Raw genomic sequence first — 21,022 nt, 5'->3', positions numbered from 1 at the left:
TCCCCGTTTCTGAGTGCCTAACTTGAGCCAGTCGAGACTCGATTTTCAGAGGTGCTGAGCACCCAGAGTTGCAACTGAAGTCAATGGGAGTTGCAGATGTTCGGCACCTCCAAAAACCCAGGCCCCAGGCATCCCATGTTCAGCACCCAAAACCAGAGGCCATTTCTTAAATGTTGGCTTTAACTTCTCTGAACCTAATTTCCCCATTTGCAAAATGAGGGTAATATTTAATTCAAAGGCTTTTACAAGGATTAATTCATGAATGTTTGCAAAATGTTTTGAGATAGTAAGATGGAAGATGCTCCTGGGTGCATATTATTATTGTATCATAATATTCTCTATGCTCTATGTGTCCACAATAGGCCTTTTCCCCTAAGATTTGTAGCCTTGTGTTCCTTTGGATTCTGCAAGCAAAAGCCTGCCTTGTGCTACTGCATTTCAGCACCTGTGCTTTCACTTTAGCAAGGAACTGCAGTAACGGGTGAAATTTCACAATAACCACACTTCTTTGAGCCTCCATACAGAATGAGAGCCAATTTCTCAGCTGAAGCCACAGAGATATTCACCAGTTTACATCAGCTGCAGATCTGACTCTCAGCAGGCGGATCTAGCTTTGAGTTCAAAGAAAGGCAACAGTTCGTGCATGAAAAACAGGGATGAGGGTGGTTGGTGGTGAGATGATGAGGGAATCTGATATCTTTTAAGCCACTGTGCCAGACTTTCAGCTGGTGGAAATCAGCGTAGCGTAAGGTTCACAAGGGTTCAGATTTTCAGCCAACGGGGCATGCTCCATCTCTGCGTCTCAGTTATTTTATTTCTTTAAGCCAGCCCCATGTATTCACACCAGTTCAAAGCTCAAAGCCTCAACGGGATCCATAGCTCTGAAGCCAAATTTTTGCTTTTAAAAATCCAGCCTTCTGTCTTCTTCCATTGTAGGTTTAAATCTAAGCCACTGGGGCAAAGACACAGAGAAACCCATTAGTTTAAAAAATAATCTACTGGGAAGAAACCAGTCTTCCACCCTCACTTAACCTCCCTTGTTAGACTCCATTATCCTCCCATGCTTTTCTTGACTCCAATCGCCCAGGCCCAAAAAGAGAAGGGGAGACAGCGGTGACCTTGCCATCTATTATAACCATCCGCTCTCGTGGTGGTTTTAATCATCAGCTGTTACTTGATGTCAAGATGAAAGAGATGTGACATGTGATTTTATGGGGTTATGAAGAATCCCTGAACAAAGCATCACCAATTAAACTGCAAATCACAACCCCGGCATGAAGCGTGATGAACTTGTGTTGCTCTCTGTGATCGGATTCGTAGCCATCACAGCTCTTCGGAGTGACTTGATTTGACATCAGTTAGTTGGTGTTCACAAGGGAAAGTCCCTTTTTACAGGTAGCCCACCCTCATCAATGGGATTTTCCTCCTGAAACACGACCAGGAGCACACATCTTGCTGCCTGTGTTGAAACTCATCGCTGTTGGCGTTTAGAATAGGGGGAGTGGTGGGGAGCAGAAAATCTTCACAGGAGAGGGTTGAAGGGCCAAAATTAGGCTTGCAAGCCCCACCTCCCATGCACCATTCTCCCATTTATCAAATTCCAATTGAAGTAATGAGAAATGTGTAAAGTGATTTTACTTCCCAAAAATTAACACTAAAATGAAAAACCCAATCCTGTCCTCCCAGGCTGTGTTGTTTCTCAGTGGGCTTGCCTGCCTTATTGTCATGCTATATGGAGTCAGAGTTCACCTTAAACAGGAGTTGTTCATTGGAAAAAGCAACTATGGGTACAGGCACAAGAAGGGCAGCATCCACAAAGCACAAGTCCCAGCTCTGTCTCCTTTGTTTACCATCCCCTGCCTTGAGTTCCGTACAGCACACAGAACCACCTAGTGGCTGTATAATAAAGTGCAGGTAAACATATCGCATTCAAGTATCAGAGGGGTAGCCGTGTTAGTCTGAATCTGTAAAAAGCAACAGAGGGTCCTGTGGCACCTTTAAGACTAACAGAAGTATTGGGAGCATAAGCTTTCGTGGGTAAGAACCTCACTTCTTCTTGCATCTGAAGAAGTGAGGTTCTTACCCACGAAAGCTTATGCTCCCAATACTTCTGTTAGTCTTAAAGGTGCCACAGGACCCTCTGTTGCTTCATATCGCATTCAAAACATTCTGGCTCAGGACACCAGGGTGATGCACTCCCAAGAAAGCAGACATGTGGGGGCAGATTAAGTCGCGAGGATGCCACCAATTTTGTTGGCCACCATGACATTTCTTGATACCACACACATTGCATCATCTTGTGCTGATAGGATGCAGCAAGGGGAAGAGAAATGTAGCCGAATGGTGAGCTTTCACCATCCCAGGAGTGGGGGAGCAGTGCTCCTGAAGCCAGGGAGAGGAAGGGGAGCTCTCATCCTGTTTTAGTAGAGGAGAATGAGCTGCACTGTCCCTTACCTCTGTTAGCATTGCCAATGATAGAGTGTCGTAGTTACAACAGTGGTCCCTATTTCTTAGCTGCAGCCTTAATAATAACACTTTGCACTCCAGTGGCACTCCCCTCGAGGTGTGTTGATCCACAGCCACCCTATGGCAGTATCATTATCCTCATCGTACGGATGGGTGAAGTGACCTGCCCAAGTCCACACAGCGATTCAGTGGCAGAGCAGGCACTAAGACCCCCGTGGTGATGGGCGCAATCTAAATACCTGGAAAGACTGGAAGAGCTGGGATTAGAAATCACATCTCACATTCAAGCCATTTGGAAAGACACGGGTGTCTAATAAACAAACCCAGGGTTGTTTTGAGGGCTGCTGCTGATGTAGTAATTTTTTTACCTGCAGCCTTCTCTGCAGAACGCTGGGTGCTACTGTATTTTTGACACCTTTCCTATATCCCACCCTCTGCAGCATTGCCTCAGTGATGTCGGAATACCGGCAACCCTAATTAGCTACTGCTTCTTAAAGGAAATACAGCTTGTAGGAGAAATGAAGTGGTTAACTCTGCAAGCCGGAGGTGTGTCCCTTTAGGTCTCTGTAACAGGCCATGTACACCCATGGTACTGCATAATGTACCAGCTCGGGCTGACTGAAGATTTTCCACCAAAGCTGTATTGTGATGGAAAAGCTAGTTTTCATGTGAAGTGTCTTCCTGTGGAAAATTATTATTTTTTCCGTTGAAAAGTGAAATATTTCAATTCTGAAATGCTGTAATGGTACCTCATGGGAATTGTAGTTCGGGTGCCTCTTGTCCAGGGGTTCTCAAACTGGGGGTCGTGACCCCTCAGGGGGTCGTGAGGTTATTATGTGGGGGGTCGTGAGCTGTCAGCCTCCACTCTCAACCCTGCTTCGCCTCCAGCATTTATAATAGTGTTAAATATTTTAAAATGTGGTTTTCATTTATAAGCAGGGCCCGATTTACATCTTACACGCCCGTAGGCACAGCATCTTCAGCACCCTCCCTGCCTACAGCTGACCTTCGTGTTTTCCATAAAAAACAAAACTTTTAACCCACTTTTAACTATTAGGTGCCCCTAGAATGCTGGTGCCCCATGGCACGTGCCTACTTTGCCTAATTGGAAATCCAGCCCTATTTATCAAGGGAGTTGCACTCAGAGATTTGCTGTGTGAAAGGGGTCATCAATACAAAAGTTTGAAAACTACTGCTCTTGCCTATGTGCCAGACTCCCCAGATGGACTGATCTCCTATAGAGCACTATGGTCATATGACTGCCAAGATGCCCCACCTCCCTTTTCTAAGAGGGGAGACCATGGTGCATCATGGGAGATGTAGTCGGACCAGGGAGCTCGGCCTATAGAGGAAAATGAGAACACGAGGCACTGGAACTGCAACTCCCATGAGGTACTGCTGTAACATTTCCAGATCATTTCCAAACATGTTTGTGCCGAAAACTCAAAATTTTCCACAGGATCACCCCACCCTCCCCCCCATTTTCAAACCAGCTATAGTAGCAAGCTGTTATTTTAGCTATTGGAGCAGAGGAGCATAAGTACTGTGATGTGCAATTGATATCTATGATATTGGGATACAGAAGAAAAGGAACTAAAGGATAAGCAGGGGCATTAAAGTAAATGAAATGTTTATGAATGCCATTTTTTTCATGGGGATTTATTCGGGCATTCAAGCTGGATCTTTATATACCGAAAGGGAAGCATTGCAAAGTACCGCCTTCTGGCTATAACATCAGTGTGTCTCATCAGCACCCTCACCCATCAGGAGTGTCTGGGGAACATACATGCAAGCCCCGGGAGGCAGAGAGTAATTTGATTTTGAATCCCTGTCTAGGAACCTGAATGACCCAGCTAAAGACTGCTTTAGGACTCCCTCGCCTTTGGCAATAGCATGCATGTCCACGGCCAATACAGAACATTTTAAATAGAGCTGGCTGGGAATTGTTCTCTGAAATGTTTTATATTTTGGAAAATGCCAATTCGTCCAAACCAAAACTATTCCTGGGAAAAGGTCAGTTTTGCCAATTTTTTTCAGTGTGAAAAACATTTTGAAAAAATATATATATATTTAGCAATAGTGGGACTGTTTCAACGTGCCATGCTTGAAATGGAAAATTCTGTTTTTCTGGCTTGAACCAATGTTTTCTTTAGCAACATAAGCTAATTATAGTACAAAAAGGCCCCATTTAAAATCCAGAAGATCAGAATTGAAATGAAATATTTTGAAATTATCGAAATGAAAGATTTTGATGAAGCTGAACGGAATTATTTTTTTTCAGATTTTTAGTTCACAAACATTTTCAAGAATTTAAATTTTCTTCCTGATTTAGGATGGGAAACATTTTCAGCAACTCAAAAATGGTCACGGGTCGGGAAAATCATTTCCTGCCCATGTCTAGTTTTAAAGGTGGGGAAGGAGAAGGTTACCATCTTGATGATGGACCATTTAATAGGCAAGCCTATTGAAACAAACCAAACCCTATGAGTAAAGGTGCAACCACCTATTGGCCTACCACTAATGGCCAATATGTTCTCAAAATGGTACCCAGGTATGCTCCACAAAGGTAAGAGGAAGCCATTGCTGCCCACGGGGTAGACAATTAATTGATTCTAAGGTCAGAAGGGACCACTCTGAACATCTAGTCTGACAGGCTACATAACATGGGCCCATAGAACATTCCCAGAATAATTCCTGTTGAATTAGAACATATCTACAGTGAGGACAATAGTCATGGGAAGAGGAGTTTGCTGTAGTCCAAGCGACAACTATCCATCCAATAAGATGAGGGTTGGGGCAGCAGGGTGCATATCTCCACCAGTGGGAGGTGTTGCGGCTTCCTGAACACCCAGTTTATCTGGAGAATTGTCCCGGGCAGGAAGATGTTTAATAGTGGCATGTGCCATATGAAGTTCAGATCTGGATCTAAAATTCACAGTGAGTCCCGGCAGCATTTCTATATTTTGGGCTGAGCCAAAGCCCCATCCCTGAACAGCAGGAAAGTTTGGATGAGGATCCGGATCTGAGCTGTCAATCACAGACCTATTTTTCAGCACCACCTGGAAGCAGAAGAGTTTCATGTGGTTGCGGGATCTGTAGTGATGATTTCACGTGTCTCTGTCTAATAGGTCTTTTCCGTCCCTAATGTCTGTGATTGGACTCTGCATATAAGTAATGTGCTAAGCATGTACTAGCAGTTAATAAAAATAGATCTATCGAAGCATTTTGCCTGGTGGTAAAGGTTTGACTGACTGGACAGGCCTGTACTGTGTGATCCCAACCTGGTATTTCTAAAGAGAAATAGCATCTCTTTGCTAATAATAAAGGAGCTGCAATATAAAGTAAATGATTGGAATGAGTTTCTTCTAATAACAGCGATTCAGTGAATGCACAAAAATATCCACTTTATTGTCTAGGCTGTACAGCCAACCCACGTCACACTGATAGGGACTATAGCAACAGAGTTTCTCTTGGTGCAGCGGCATACAGGTAGAATCTCTATATGAAAATGAGCCTGGATTGGATTCAGGTAATGACACACTCCACATACGGCACACTCCTAACCTCGATCAGTCAATTAACACACAGTGCATTGCGTGTAAGGCAATTTGTCAGGAGGCCACTCCATGATCGATAAATAAGGAAAAGATGGTTAATGTAAATTGCATTTCCAAAATCCATTCCGCCAAACGACATGCAGCCAGGCCCTTGAGATTGCAATCTAAAGACTGCAATGACAGCGGGGAAAGTTTGGGCCATTTTCCACTTTTCTTAACATTTTCTTCCTGGAAACACATTCAATGTGTCCTACTTACTCTTCTCGTTACCATTGCCAATGAAAAGCATTGTGGGAATTTGCCCACTGTATTCTGCGCCCACATTATTACTGGTAGATGATTCCCAATGAACCCCCGTAAGTATCCAATTTTGAATGCTGCCATTATAATGTTGCTGCCACCTGAGGTCTCAGCTTTTTCTGGTGATCCTTGGAGGAGTGGCATCGCACGGGTCAGTTTTCTAGTTCTAGAACATAATTCCCAGCTATCCCAATATTAAGAATATTTCCTGGAATCGTCTATCCATCCACCTTTGGGTTTTATACTGGCACTCAGCACCACGGTGTCGAACTTTAGAAGAAGAGCATACAATCTACATTGACCAAATGATATTGTTATTTCCATTTTACAGATGGACAACCAACAGACAGAGAGATTAAGTGATTTGCAGGGTCACACATTAAACCTGTGGCATAGCCCAGAGTCTTAACCACAAAACCATCCCTAGTCAGTTGGATTTTTGATGGGATCCTAACCACGGAGCGGGGGAACAGCAACATCAGCATTAACAAAAAAGGAAATTCAGTAGCAAGTCGTAAACCCTGGTGGTGCACCAGCAATAACATTAGCATGATACAGCTTTACAAGGTAAAAATACTGTCCCATCAAGAGGATAAACGGCCGAGTCTTATGCTTCATCTTGCCCACTCAGGGACTGGATGAGTGCCTTGCCTTAAAACGAAGCCACAGTCCCATCCCTTCAGGGTGGTTGTTGGGTTTTTTTGCCTAATGTAGTCATTCCTCTTAATAAATTCTCATTTATTGCATGTTATATCTGGAGTAGTCCTGGCTGCTTGATACTCTGCATGGTTTGTGGTGTACATCAAACAGGCAGAGGTGCTAAATAAACAAGTTCAGGACCGTCTTCTTCATTACCCCTGAAATTGTCACTGTCCTGACTTCGCTCTTTTTTTAATAGGGTGTTACCACTGGAGATTAATAATGGGCTTGGGACCTTTTACCACTGGCTCGTCTGTTCATGTGCCGCTTGATTGTTTATGACAATGAGCTTTGCCATGTGATGACTCTTTGATGGCCTGTATATTCACAGCCTCCATCCAGTTTCTAGGACCTGATCCAAAGGTCACTGAAGTCAATGGGAGCTTTTCCTCTGTGGGGTCTAGAGGAGGAGCTCAGCAAACAGGTGTATCCATCATCGGTATTGACATTAACTGGCCCCCTGGTGGGCAGTTTGGGCAGCACAGCCATACACAGCTTGAGACTGAGGTCCATCCAGGGCAGCTTTGCGATACGCTGCTTGGACAGTGTCAGGAAACGTTCACTGCCCGTGCTGTTCCTATTTTGGAGCTGTAGGGAGAAAGAGATGGAGCTCCACCAATTTACACCCGCTGAGGATTTGCCTCACAGTCCCACTAGTCCTATAGCAGCTATTAAGTAAAACATTCAAACAAGATAAAATCACTAGAAAACAACGGGGCACTTTTCAAATCTCATTTGCACTGATGTAAATCCAGAGTCACTCCAGTGCAGGCAGGGGCTGTACTGTTAATGTAGGATCAGCTACAACCATCCCCATTCCCTACACTGAAGAGCAGGAAGCCGGGGGCACATAGGAGCCACTACACATCCCTATAAACTTTGTGGATTTCCCTCCCCCGCGAGTGATAAGCATGAGTGGCTCCTGGACATACAGCAAGCAGGGAATGAAAGCCATGGGTCCTGACGCACTCCACAGCTCTGACCATTGGGCCACGCTCCCTCCAATGAAGCAAGCCTACCCTCAGCCCGGATGCTGTCGTTGCCCTCGGAGCTCTGCCTGTGGGAGAATAAAAGAGCCATCACCTTGCGTGTCAATTAAGAAAAGCAAATGAGACGCGCGTGCACTGCATCTCGCTCGACTCTTGCTGAATGTACTTTGGCTCAGGGGAAGCAGTTCCCACTTCAGTCCTCCCCCCTCCTCCGCCTCTTCCCACCCATCCTATTTGAACAGCAGCAGCTGGCTAATAAGAAAAAAGGCTTATTAGACTTTGTTCCTCCCATGTAACCCGTGTCTTGGAAATAATATTGAAGATTACAAGATGCCAACATGCTCTACAAATATTTGCATTTTATAATTGTTTCTCCAAAGAGTGGAGCAGGCAGGACTACCCTGGAGGGACTGTGACTTCCCATGCACCAGCCTGGGAGAGGCGGTGGAATTTTAACAAACATCACTTCCACTCCCTCGGCAGCTAATTTAGTACCTTGCTCTCTTTCTGCGTCTCTCCCAGCACATTGCCTGCTTACAAATAAGTGCTCAGAACACGCACCAGGAAATCACTGGAGGGAGGTGAATGCAAAGACGAGCAACGTAAATGGGAGGTGCACAGAAGGCAGGAGCTGAGAGGGCGAGTCTGCCCGGAGAAGGGGAAGGGTCTATGAATCTTCTCGCTGATGGGCCTGGACCAAAACAATGGATCTGCCCCGACACTTGGGGAAATTCACTTTCCAAGCTGAACTTTGGATCCCACTCAGCTGCACTTGGGGTAGAAGATGAGGGGAACCAATTCTGGAGCCAGCTGGGAACCACAATATAGAGCAACCTTGAGGCTGCTGTAAGCTGCAACAGTCCCCTAGAAATGTTATATCAGACAGGGAATACAGGATTGCAAGGCATTCTGGCCATGCCTGTGCAGTCCCCAGCCAGCCACCAACATGCTGCCTATGCCAGGTATGGGCCAGGAGTGGCTGGAGGAGAGGGAATCCCCAGGTGCCTCCTTAGAAGAACTTTATGGCTGCACTGTGCTGTCTGAGCAGTGCAAAGTAGCAGGAAGGAGGGATGGGGAGAAGAGGATCTGACCTGTCATGTCTCAGATAAACATCTGACCTGACCCACCACCTATAAAATACTATTGGAGGGCAAGTTTCAGGATCTCAGACTTTTCACTTCTCAGTGGCTCCCAGAGCAAAATGGCTCTGCTTTGCAAGCAAAAAGCAGATTGTGTTTCTAACTAACAGTAAAGCTGAAAATCAAGCTTGTTGCTTGTTAGCCTAGCAGTTGATATGTGTGTTGAATTCTCTGCCCAACTCCCTGTGCGACTTTGAGCAAGTCACTTAGCCGTCTTGTGCCTCAGTTTCCCCCAATGTACAATAGGGTTAACAGCACTACCCTGCCTCACAGAGGTGTTGTGAGGATGAAAACACTGAAGATTGTGAGGGGCTCAGGTATCACAGTAATGGGGGCCATATAAGTATCCACGATAGATTTGGTAATTAAACCTTGGCTGCCCACCGTGTTGGTGGCGTGATAGAATCCAGCTCTTTCCCTGAGCTGCGCTGGCTCCTCAGAGCTAACAGGACCCGTAGCATGTTTTCACTCAGTACCATGAGCAGATTTGTCTCCGAGACACACAGGGAGCAGAGTCGTTACGTAATCATTTGCCATTTTCAGACAGAGAATGGCAAGAGTCACATGACTGGGGATCACATGATTCAGCCAGTGATCAAGAGGCAGCAGATCTTAGCCGGAGGGTCTGCTTGGCCGGTTCTTCCACTGAGCGGAGGCATCGGCTGGAGGAACTTGCCAGAGTCTTCTCCATGGAGATGAGGCCTGAAAAGGGCCTGGCTAGAGAGGTCCAAGAGGAGATGGCCTGTGTAGGAAGTGGCCCAGGGAAGAGTGAAGCAGAGTGGGGATTTTAGTGAAAGGGGAAGGTACCTCACAGCTTTAGGGTGTCTGGGGTAGAGCAAGGCTCCTTCTCACCTCAGCTGCCCCTGTTAGAGGAGGGTTAAGCTGCTAATAGTAGCCAAGGGCTACTGAACTGCAGAGGACTGGGAAAGGAGGCGTGAGGCCAGAAAGGGAGCAGGAAGGCTGTTATTTAGTGGTCTGTTTGCCATAGGGGAGGACTCTTACTGATGTTTGGCCCAAGGGTTAACCCTCAAGTCACTGAATACCCATGGAACAGTGCGGAAACTGAGGCAGTGGATGACTTTCCATGATAGGGAGCGGTGAGCTGCTGTTTCAGGATCTCTCAGCACGATTGCACTACAAGATTCCCTGATCTCCAGCCCTGGGCACAGTTCACAGCTGCCCTCCATGAATGGGAGCTCAGAACTTTCATTTTAGACCTCCCTGGCTCAAGCCACCAAATTTGGGTCTGGATGCTGCTGATTGCATCCTACATCCTCTGCATTAATGATTACTCAAGGTGCCGGGCAGTGGAGAATCAAGCCATGAGGCACAAAAGGTGAATACCCAACAATCCTCCAGCTTCTATTTGGATCCCTTGTGCTGGCCTTCCAAAAGTTTTTTTTAAAAGGGTATCTTGGTGTATTTCAGAATTTCCCCCTGCGCTGCAGAAACTACACCTCTACCCCGATATAACAAGACCCAATATAACACAAATTCAGATATAACGCGGTAAAGCAGTGCTCCGGGGGGGGGGGGGGGGCGGGGCTGCGTACTCCAGTGGATCAAAGCAAGTTCGATATAACGTGGTTTCACCTATAATGCGGTAAGATTTTTTGGCTCCCAAGGACAGCATTATATCGAGGTAGAGGTGTTCTTTCCATGGATGGTGGGATCTAGTACACTGAACACAGGCAAATATAGGCTAAACAATATGAGAAATGTCCTCAGAGGGAAGTCTGTTACTATGGTGACAGAAACAACCCGAGCGCCACCCAGTTCTTCCCCTGACTGCTGGAGCTATGGGAATGGGAGTAGCAGGGGTGAGGTGTCATGTCATCTCAGAGGGAGACAGGGATGTAAATGGGCCAATGGAAGGACCTGCAGGGGGAGACCAAGACTCCCAGATCATATGTATGAAGGCTATTTACATAAGGAATTCTGGATTAACCAATCACATTGCTAGTAGGGAGAGCCAATCAGGATCCCTCTGAGGAGTATAAAAAGAGGCCACCACACAAAGATAAAGAATAGTAGCTGTGGAGGAGGGTGGTAATGGGGACTTTGTATTGGTTAGAAGAGAGCTGATGAGTGAGAAGCATCCAGAAGTGGCAAAGGTAGCCAGAGCTGGGCAGTCAGGTACAGCAGTTGCCATCTTGGACTGTTTGTGGGAAGAGTTACGGTAAGTGGTAGAAACTCAGACTTATTGTAGAGCGTTGCTTGGCTCTTGATCAGGGCCGGCTCTAGGCACCAGCAAACCAAGCTGGTGCTTGGGGCGGCACATTTTTAGGGGCGGCATGGCCGGCGCCAGAATGCCGCCCCTAAAAATGTGCCCCGGCCGCCCTAGCTCACCTCCGCTGCTGCTGCCGCTCGCGCGCCGCTACTCGCCCTCCCTCCCAGGCTCTCAAGCCTGGGAGGGAGGGGGAGCAGCGGCGCGTGAATCAGCCGTTTCGCGCGCCGCTGCCACTCGGAGTCTCCCCCTCCCTCCCAGGCTCTCAAACCTGGGAGGGAGGGGGAGATCCCGAGCGGCCGCGGCGCGCGAAACAGTTGTTTCGCGCGCCTCTGCTCCCCCTCCCTCCCAGGCTTGAGAGCCTGGGAGGGAGGGGGAGAAGCGGCGCCCGCGCCGCAGCCACTCGGGATCTCCCCCTCCCTCCCAGGTTTGAGAGCCTGGGGGGAGGAGGCAGGGAAGGGGCGGAGTTGAGGCGGGGCCGGGGGTGGGGTAATTAAAAAACGGGGCGGGGGGGCGGCCAAAATTGTTTTTGCCTTGGGCGGCAAAAATCCTAGAGCCGGCCCTGCTCTTGATTGCAGCTTTAAGTAGGAAACTGGGCCAAAATAGAGCCTGGATCCCTAAGTGGGAGATTCTGAGTCAGGGATAGAAAAATTCCTGTCTATACAACCTTGTGGACCGCAGACAGAGCATCTAAGAGAGCTAACCAACCAGCAGCCCTATGCTTAAAACCTAGATGCTCTCTAGGGAGTTTACAGTTCTCCATATATAGGGCGTTTCTGCACAGTGCTCATTCATTCTGGGCAACAGGTTGCAGCCTAAGGCTAAGAAGGACATTGCTACCAACAGAGATGCTACACCCGCAAGTGCTTTTCAGCATGCAAAGGCGACAGTAGCAACAAGGCGTATCCAGCTAACTGGAAAGCTGCCTCGCCCAGGTGCAGAAGGGAAATTGATTGTTTGGGTATGTCTACACTACAGGATTAATTCGAATTTATATAATTCGAATTTAGGAAACCGATTTTATAAATTCGAATGTATTCGGCCACACTAGGCACCATTAATTCGGTGGTGTGCGTCCAAGCTACCATAGTAGCATCGATTTCCAGAGCGTTGCATTGTGGGTAGCTTTTACATAGCTATCCCATAGTTCCCGCAGTCTCCACCCCCCTTGGAATTCTGGGTTGAGACCCCAGTGCATGATGGGGCAAAAAACATTGTCGCAGGTAGTTCTGGGTACAGCCTCCCCCTCCCTCCCTGAAAGCAACGGCAGACAACCATTTCGCGCCTTTTTTCCTGAGTGAACTCTGCAGACTCCATTCTGCATCAAGCATGGATCCCGTTGTGCTCCAGAACGCAGTCTTGAACATTATAAACACCTCGCGCTTTCTCGTGGAGTTTATGCTTACACAGGACCAGAAACAAGAGGCGAGGAGGAGGAGGAGGCGGCGATTGCAGCGCAGCGACCAGCGTGATGAGGACATGGACACGGACACAGAATTCTCTGAGACCGCGGGCCCCGGTGCTTTGGAGATTATGATGTTAATGGGCCAGGTTATAGGCTTTGAACGCCGATTCTGGGCCCGGGAAACAAGCACAGACTGGTGGGACCGCATAGTGTTGCAGGTGTGGGACGATTCCCAGTGGCTGCGAAACTTTCGCATGCGTAAGGGCACTTTCATGGAACTTTGTGACTTGCTTTCCCCTGCCCTGAAGCGCCAGAATACCAAGATGAGAGCAGCCCTCACAGTTGAGAAGCGAGTGGCGATAGCCCTGTGGAAGCTTGCAACGCCAGACAGCTACCGGTCAGTCGGGAATCAATTTGGAGTGGGCAAATCTACTGTGGGGGCTGCTGTGATGCAAGTAGCCAAAGCAATCACGGAGGTGCTGCTACGAAAGGTAGTGACTCTGGGAAATGTGCAGGTCATAGTGGATGGCTTTGCTGCAATGGGATTCCCTAACTGTGGTGGGGCAATAGATGGAACCCATATTCCTATCTTGGCACCGGAGCACCAGGGTACCCAGTACATAAACCGCAAGGGGTACTTCTCAATGGTGCTGCAAGCACTTGTGGATCACAAGGGACGTTTCACCAACATCCATGTGGGCTGGCCGGGAAGGGTTCATGACGCTCGCGTCTTCAGGAACACCAATCTGTTTAAACGGCTGCAGCAAGGGACTTACTTTCCGGACCAGAAAATAACCGTGGGGGATGTTGAAATGCCAATTGTTATTCTTGGGGACCCAGCCTACCCCTTAATGCCATGGCTCATGAAGCCATACACAGGCAGCCTGGACAGGAGTCAGGAGTTGTTCAACTACAGGCTGAGCAAGTGCAGAATGGTGGTAGAATGTGCATTTGGCCGTTTAAAAGGTCGCTGGCGATCCTTATTGACTCGCTCAGACCTCAGCCAAACCAATATCCCCATTGTTATTACTGCTTGCTGTGTGCTTCACAATCTCTGTGAGAGCAAGGGGGAGACCTTTATGGCAGGGTGGGAGGCTGAGGCAAATCGCCTGGCTGCTGATTACTCGCAGCCAGACACCAGGGCGATTAGAAGAGCACACGATGAAGCGCTGCGCATTAGGGAAGCTTTGAAAACCAGTTTCATGACTGGCCAGGCTACAGTGTGAAATTTATGTTTGTTTATCCTTCCTGAAAACCCGCCCCCTTTATTGACTCATTCTCTGTAAGGAACCCACCCTCCCCCTTCCCCCAGCTTGCTTTCAAAGGAAATAAAGTCACCATTGTTTAAAAATCATTTATTCTTTATGAATTGATTATAAAAAGAGGGAGAGAACCTGAGTGGGGTTTGGGAGGAGGATCAGCGGGAAGGAAAAGCCCAGTAAAAAAAGGTTAAGAAAATGGCAGCCTTTTGCTTGGGCTGTCCACTGGGGTGGAATGGGAGGGTGTACGGAGCCTCCCCCCCCCCGTGTTCTTACACATCTGGGTGTGGAGGCTATGGAAAATGGTGAGGAGGTAGGGGGGTTATACAGGGGCTGTAGCGGCACAGAACCTGAGTGGGGTTTGGGAGGAGGATCTGCGGGAAGGAAAAGCCCAGTAAAAAAAGGTTAAAAAAATGGCAGCCTTTTGCTTGGGCTGTCCACTGGGGTGGAATGGGAGGGTGTACGGAGCCTCCCCCCCCGTGTTCTTACACGTCTGGGTGTGGAGGCTATGGAACATGGTGAGGAGGTAGGGGGGTTATACAGGGGCTGTAGCGGCACTCGGTTCTCCAGCAGCCGTTCCTGAAGCTCCACCAGACGCCGGAGCATGTCTGTTTGCTCACGCAGCAGCCCCAGCGTTGCTTCCCGACTCCTCTGATCTTCCTGCCGCCACCTCTCATCTCGAGCGTCTCTCCTCTCCTCACGTTGGTCCCTCCTGTCCTCACGTTGGTCCCTCATGTCCTCACGTTGGTCCCTCCTGTCCTCACGGTCACTGGCTTCTTTCCTATACTTGCAAACCGTCTCCTTCCACTCATTCAGATGAGCTCTTTCATTCCTGGTGGATTGCATGATTTCGGAAAACATCTCTTCTCTCGTTTTTTTTTTACGACGCCTTATCTGGGATAGCCTTCGGGAAGGAGGAGGGAGGCTTGAAACATTTGCACCTGCTGGAGGGAGTGAAAAAAGGAGAGAATTTTTTTAAAAGATACATTTTTCAGAACAATGCTTATACTCTTTCACGGTGTATACTATTCACATTACATAGCACATGTGATTTCTGTGCAAGGTCGCATTTTGCCTCTTAATATTGAGTGCCTGTGGCTTTGCTGCTAGAGATCACAGACGCAGGTCGGGGAAACAGAATTCACCTTGCATGCTGCCATGGTAAGCCACTGTCTTTAGGCTTCTGCGCCCTGCTTTCCCACATACCAAGCAAAGCCCGTTGTGCTGCAGTTTTCCTGTTAGCTTGTTTTCTGCTGCTGAAGGTTAACACCCCCCCCCCATCCAATTCTCTGGGATGAGTGCTTTATCCCTCCCCCCACCGCCTGGCTGGTATCAGGGAAGATCCCTGCAGGAACCAAACTAACAAACCCCCCCCACCCGCCATGAATTCTCTGGGATGAGTGCTTTATCCCTCCCCCCACCGCGTGGCTGGTATCAGGGAAGATCCGTGCAGGAACCAAACTAACACCCCCCCCCCACCCGCCATGAATTCTCTGGGATGAGTGCTTTATCCCTCCCCCCACCGCGTGGCTGGTATCAGGGAAGATCCGTGCAGGAACCAAACTAACACCCCCCCCCCACCCGCCATGAATTCTCTGGGATGAGTGCTTTATCCCTCCCCCCACCGCCTGGCTGGTATCAGGGAAGATCCCTGCTAGCAAAACGCGAAAAGCTCTGGGCCAATCCTCCCCCCCCCCTTGCACTTGGCTAAATGCAGGGAAGGATTTCTTTTCAGCCACAGGCAAACAGCCCAGTAGGAACGGCCACCTCAGTCCCCTTAATTAAATTCCCTTATTTCAACCAGGTTACCCTAAGCGATATCACTCTCCTGAGGATTACACAGCAAGATAAAGAACGGATGTTGCTTGAATGCCAGCAAACACCGGGACCATACGCTGCCAGGCTCTGTCAGGCAATGATACCAGATTACTTGCTACTAGCATGGCGTGGTCAAGTGTCCTACCATGGAGGACGGAATAAGGCTGCACTGCCCAGAAACCTTGTGGCAAGGCTTTTGGAGTACCTCCAGGAGAGCTTCATGGAGATGTCCCTGGAGGATTTCCGCTCCATCCCCAGACATGTTAACAGACTTTTCCAGTAGCTGTACTGGCTGCGAATGCATCCCAAGTGCTCAGGGCAAATTAATCATTAAAAATGCTTGCTTTTAAACCATGTTTTCTATTTTAAAAGGTAAACTCACCTGAGGTCCCTTCCATGGGGTCATGGTCTTGGGTGCTGGCTTGGGAGGCTTGGGAGGGTACTTCAGTCAGGGTGAGAAACAGTTCCTGGCTGTTGGGGAGAACGGAGAGCTGGGTGCTCTCTGCCAGCTCGTCCTCCTCCTCCTCCTCCTCTTCCCCTTCCGCGGAATCATCAGGTGTCCCTGATGAGATTATCCCCAGCTCGGAATCCACAGTCAGAGGTGGGGTAGTGGTGGCGGCCCCCCCTAGAAATGCATTTAGCTCAGCGTAGAAGCGGCATGTCCGCGGCTCTGACCCGGAGCGACCGTTTGCCTCCTTTGCTTTTTGATAGGCTTGTCTGAGCTCCTTGACTTTCACGCGGCACTGATCTGTGTCCCTATTGTGGCCTCTCTCCATCATGCCCTTGGAAATTTTTTCATAAGTTTTGGCATTTCGTCTTTTCGAACGCAGTTCAGCTAGCACTGAATCCTCTCCCCATATAGAGATCAAATCCAGTACCTCCTGTACGGTCCATGCTGGTGCTCTTTTTCGATTATCAGCCTGCATGGTTACCTGTGCTGATGAGCTCTCTGTGGTCACCTGTGCTCTCCACGCTGTGCAAACAGGAAATGAAATTCAAATGTTCCCGGGGCTTTTCCTGTCCACCTGGCCAGTGCATGCGAGTTCAGATTGCTGGCCAGAGCGGTCACAATGGTGCACTGTGGGATAGCTCCTGGAGGCCAATAACATCGAATTGCGGCCACACTAACGCTAATTCGAATTGACAAATTCGATTTTGGCGCTACTCCGCTCGTCGGGGTGGAGTACAGAAATCGAATTAAAGGGCCCTTTAATTCGAATTAAATGGCTTCGTTGTGTGGACGGTTCCAGAGTTAATTCGAATTAAAGCCACTAAATCCGAATTAAAGGTGTAGTGTAGACCAGGCCTTTGAGAGTAGAATTGTTTTGGTGGTGGTTTAGCTCTTTAAGCAGGCAAAAAGACGACGAACGTTGCTTGGAGGAGTATCCTCAAACCTTTGGCACAAATACCACGAGTCGAGGGATTATCTGCGACGTCCCGTGGCTCTGACAGCAGAATTTGGCCATGTATGTTTTCATCTTTTCATCCCATAGCTTCCAGTTGTAAGTGCACGTTAAGGCCCCTGAAAAGCCTGACAGTGCCGAATGCAGAAGTCTTCTCTACCCACAGAAAAGGCGCAGCATGGGCAGTGACAGTGCAAGCTTCCTCCTTACTGCAAAGTGCATCTGCCCTAACCCAGAGGTAACACAAAGAGTCTGTTCTCTCTGTGGCCATCATGGGCTTGTCTGCACGGTGCGTGCGTTTGTACTACAAGGGTGTGAATTCTAGTGTGCACTAGCGTGTTTTGCACTAACTGGCCCATATGAACCCTGCTGGCGTGCGCTAAAAGTTTCCTAGTGCTCGTTAATGAAGCCCCATTTCAAACAGTACGACTTGAATGCGCGCTAGGGAACTCTGAGGGTGCACCAGCAGGGTCCCCTTGAGCCAGTTAGTGCACAACACACTAGCGTGCATGAGGATTTACACCCCTCTAGTGCAGACCAACATGCTGTGTAGACAAGCCCTCGGTCTCTGTCTTGATGGCAATTGTAGGACCTGAAGCTACTCTTAAACTCACACTCTGAAACTGACCAGTCTTCAGGTTCATGGTGTCCCTCTAAATTGCAGCGTATTTGTTTCATATGGCACCACAAGTAGGCAGGTTGTCTATATGGAATGCTGGAATCTCTCTCTCACACTCCACGTTGCCTCTTCCCTGCTCTAATTCTCTGGGCTGTAGGCTTACAACAAAAAGGAGTATCTTGAACTATGGACCGAGGACCTTCCAATCTTTTGGAAGTTAGTAGAGAGACTTTACAAGCCAGCAGTCTGTAGCATCACTGCTGCAAACCTGATATAAGGACTTTGCAATCATATGTATGTATATGAGCTATTAACCATTTATAACTCCCTTCTTGTCTTTTATTACTAAATCTTTAGTTGGTTTACTAAGGATTGCCTGACAGTGGGATATTTGGGTAAGATCTGAGACTCATATCGAGCTGGGGAAATGTGTCTGATCCTTTGGGATTAGAAAGAACCTCACATATGGTGAAATAGGTTTTCAGTAACCTCTCACTATATTACCCTTGGTTGTCTGGGTGGGAGTCAAGGGCTGGGATGCCTAAGGGGGACAGTGTTTGGTATCTGGTTAACCAGTGTGATACTGCAGAAGCTCTTTTGTTACTGCTTTGGTGGATTTAATTATAGAGTAAACCACCAGCTTTGTGTCTGCCCTATTTCTTGCAGCCTGCCCCGAGTGTGGCATTATCAGTGTGGTCTATCCCAGGCGCCTGGTCACACTGCTGATGTATCTACAAACCTACAAAGTCTCCCTGCCTCAAAGGGACCCAAAAGGTAAAGGATAGCAATAAGGAGGCTGGTTCTGGGTGGAGTGGGAGGATTTGATGTTACAACAGTGGAAGATCTCTAGATGGAAGATTGGGGTGCTCGTGGAAAGATCTTGCCTGTTTTACTCATGGGTAAAACTCACCCCTGTGGAGAAAGACAGCATAAAATGTATGCAGCTATTTAGTCCCTATGGGATTTGAGCTATGCACAAGCCATAAACTGATCCTCTGAACAGAGGTGAATTTCACCCTATGAGAACTGAGCAAATAAGTTGATGAACTTAGTCCCTTTTTCTGTTTGTGGAGATTTCCTCAGACGTATGTGTCATTCCAAACTCAGATGCTTTGGGGAATCGTTTTATGTGGTTGGATGGCAAAGAAATCTTGATGTTTGAGATGAAGTCAGTAGTTGTGATTGGTCGGACAATGTAAGTCACATGGTATAGCATCTGCTCCCTGACTGGATGAATGTGCAAGTGGTTCTGGTGCAAATGTTTGGTTTGTTTGTGTGAAACTTTCCTGCGAGAGAAACTCAAATGTTCATGGCAATTGGCCGAAAGAGGGGCAGGATGTGAATTCATTTAACACTACAGGTAAAGGTTTGCTGAGTTTTTCTTACAGTATTCACCTCGCAGTGCTCATTAATCCAATCTGTTTCCAACACACGTTGTTTCCTCAGACAAGTTTTGTCTTTTTTGCTACAAAGTATCTTTTAATCTGTCAAAAATCCTCATTTGTTACATAGCTCACACCATAAACTGCAGTCTAGTGAGGCAGCTCTGATTGTCCGATATATCAAAGCAACAGGATGATCCCAAAAGGACTTGTTTAGAGTGTGTGCAAAAGAGATTTATAATGAAGGGACGAGTGCAGAGGAGTGCTAGGATTCAGATTCTTCCTTGGGGAATGATGCCCGCAAATGAAATTGACCTTTGCGATGGATTATTAATTGCTGAAGAGCGCATTCTTGAGCATGATGCAGGTTAAATACATCACCTGGATCCATGCACAAATGGAAAGACGTTAGGGATTCGCTTGTAGATCCAGCGTGTTACATATACTGCAAAGGGACCAGAAGTAATTCAGCAGCTTTTCGCATTGTTTGCCTTTGGGATGTGGATTTAAGCCCAGTGCTCTGAGCCGCTCTTAAAGAGAAACAGCAGAACTAAAATTCATTTGCAAATTTAACACCATTAATCTGGGCTTGAATAGGGACTGGGAGTGGCTGGCTCATTACAGAAGCAACTTTGCCTCTCCTGGAATTGACACCTCCTCATCTATTATTGGGAGTGGACTACATCCACCCTGATTGAACTGGCCCTGTCAACACTGGTTCTCCACTTGCGAAGTAACTCCCTGCTCTCCATGTGTCAGTATAGAATGCCTGCATCTGTAACTTTCACTCTATGCATCTGAAGAAGTGAGGGTTTTACCCACGAAAGCTTATGCCCAAATAAATCGGTTAGTCTTTAAGGTGCCACCAGACTCCTTGTTGTTTTTCTTAAAATCCAGGCATGCTTGGACGTCTCAAACATTTCAGCCAGCTTGCCTGGATTTTAATTCTGTTGCAGTGAGAGCTCTAACCATTAGCTGATGCTAGCCCAGCCATCTCCTGAAGCCACCCAGCAAAAGCAGTGCACCATCTGGGCCAGCTGCTTCATCAAAGTGGGTTAAAATGATTTAGCATCAAGATATCATCTTAGTGAAGCTTTGCTCTAAGATTATTACACTGTGAACTGGTTGCTATAGCACTGCATTGAATGCACTAGACGGCTGTTAAGAAGTAAAGACCCTCAGGTTTTCTACCGAACAATAAAGCAACACTGGAAACTGCAAATGGAGCTCCTTTTGTCTTTCATTTGTGCGGGGCCATTCCTTCACTACTGTGGTACATCATATAACCATATCTTACATTTATAATAGAGCAGCTTCAGTCCCTAAGGTGTCTTTCCAAAGTACTTCACATATTCTGAGCCAGATCAAATCACGCAATCCCAGTGATCTTCACTGAAATTGTGAAAGGTATAAATAGAATATGGCACTTCCATGTTTATGGCTCTGTTATTTTCCGTACTATCACCACTGAAGGGCAGCCTAACTTGCGAGGAATATTCACCCCTTTTTACTGGCTCATATCAACACTAAGGAATAGTTTAAGATCAGAGCTGGCTTAAAAACTAGATTGCAATCTCTTTGAAGCAGGCACCACTCTTTGTTCTGTGTTTGTACAGCAGTTACCACCATGGCATTGTGGTCCATGATTTCATAGAATATCAGGGTTGGAAGGGACCTCAGGAGGTCATCTAGTCCAACCCCCTGCTCAAAGCAGGACCAATTCCCAACTAAATCATCCCAGCCAGGGCTTTGTCAAGCC

This window comes from Emys orbicularis, chromosome 7, assembly GCF_028017835.1.
Source record: "Emys orbicularis isolate rEmyOrb1 chromosome 7, rEmyOrb1.hap1, whole genome shotgun sequence".
Taxonomy (NCBI): domain Eukaryota; kingdom Metazoa; phylum Chordata; order Testudines; family Emydidae; genus Emys; species Emys orbicularis.
This window is presented reverse-complemented; position numbering follows the sequence as displayed.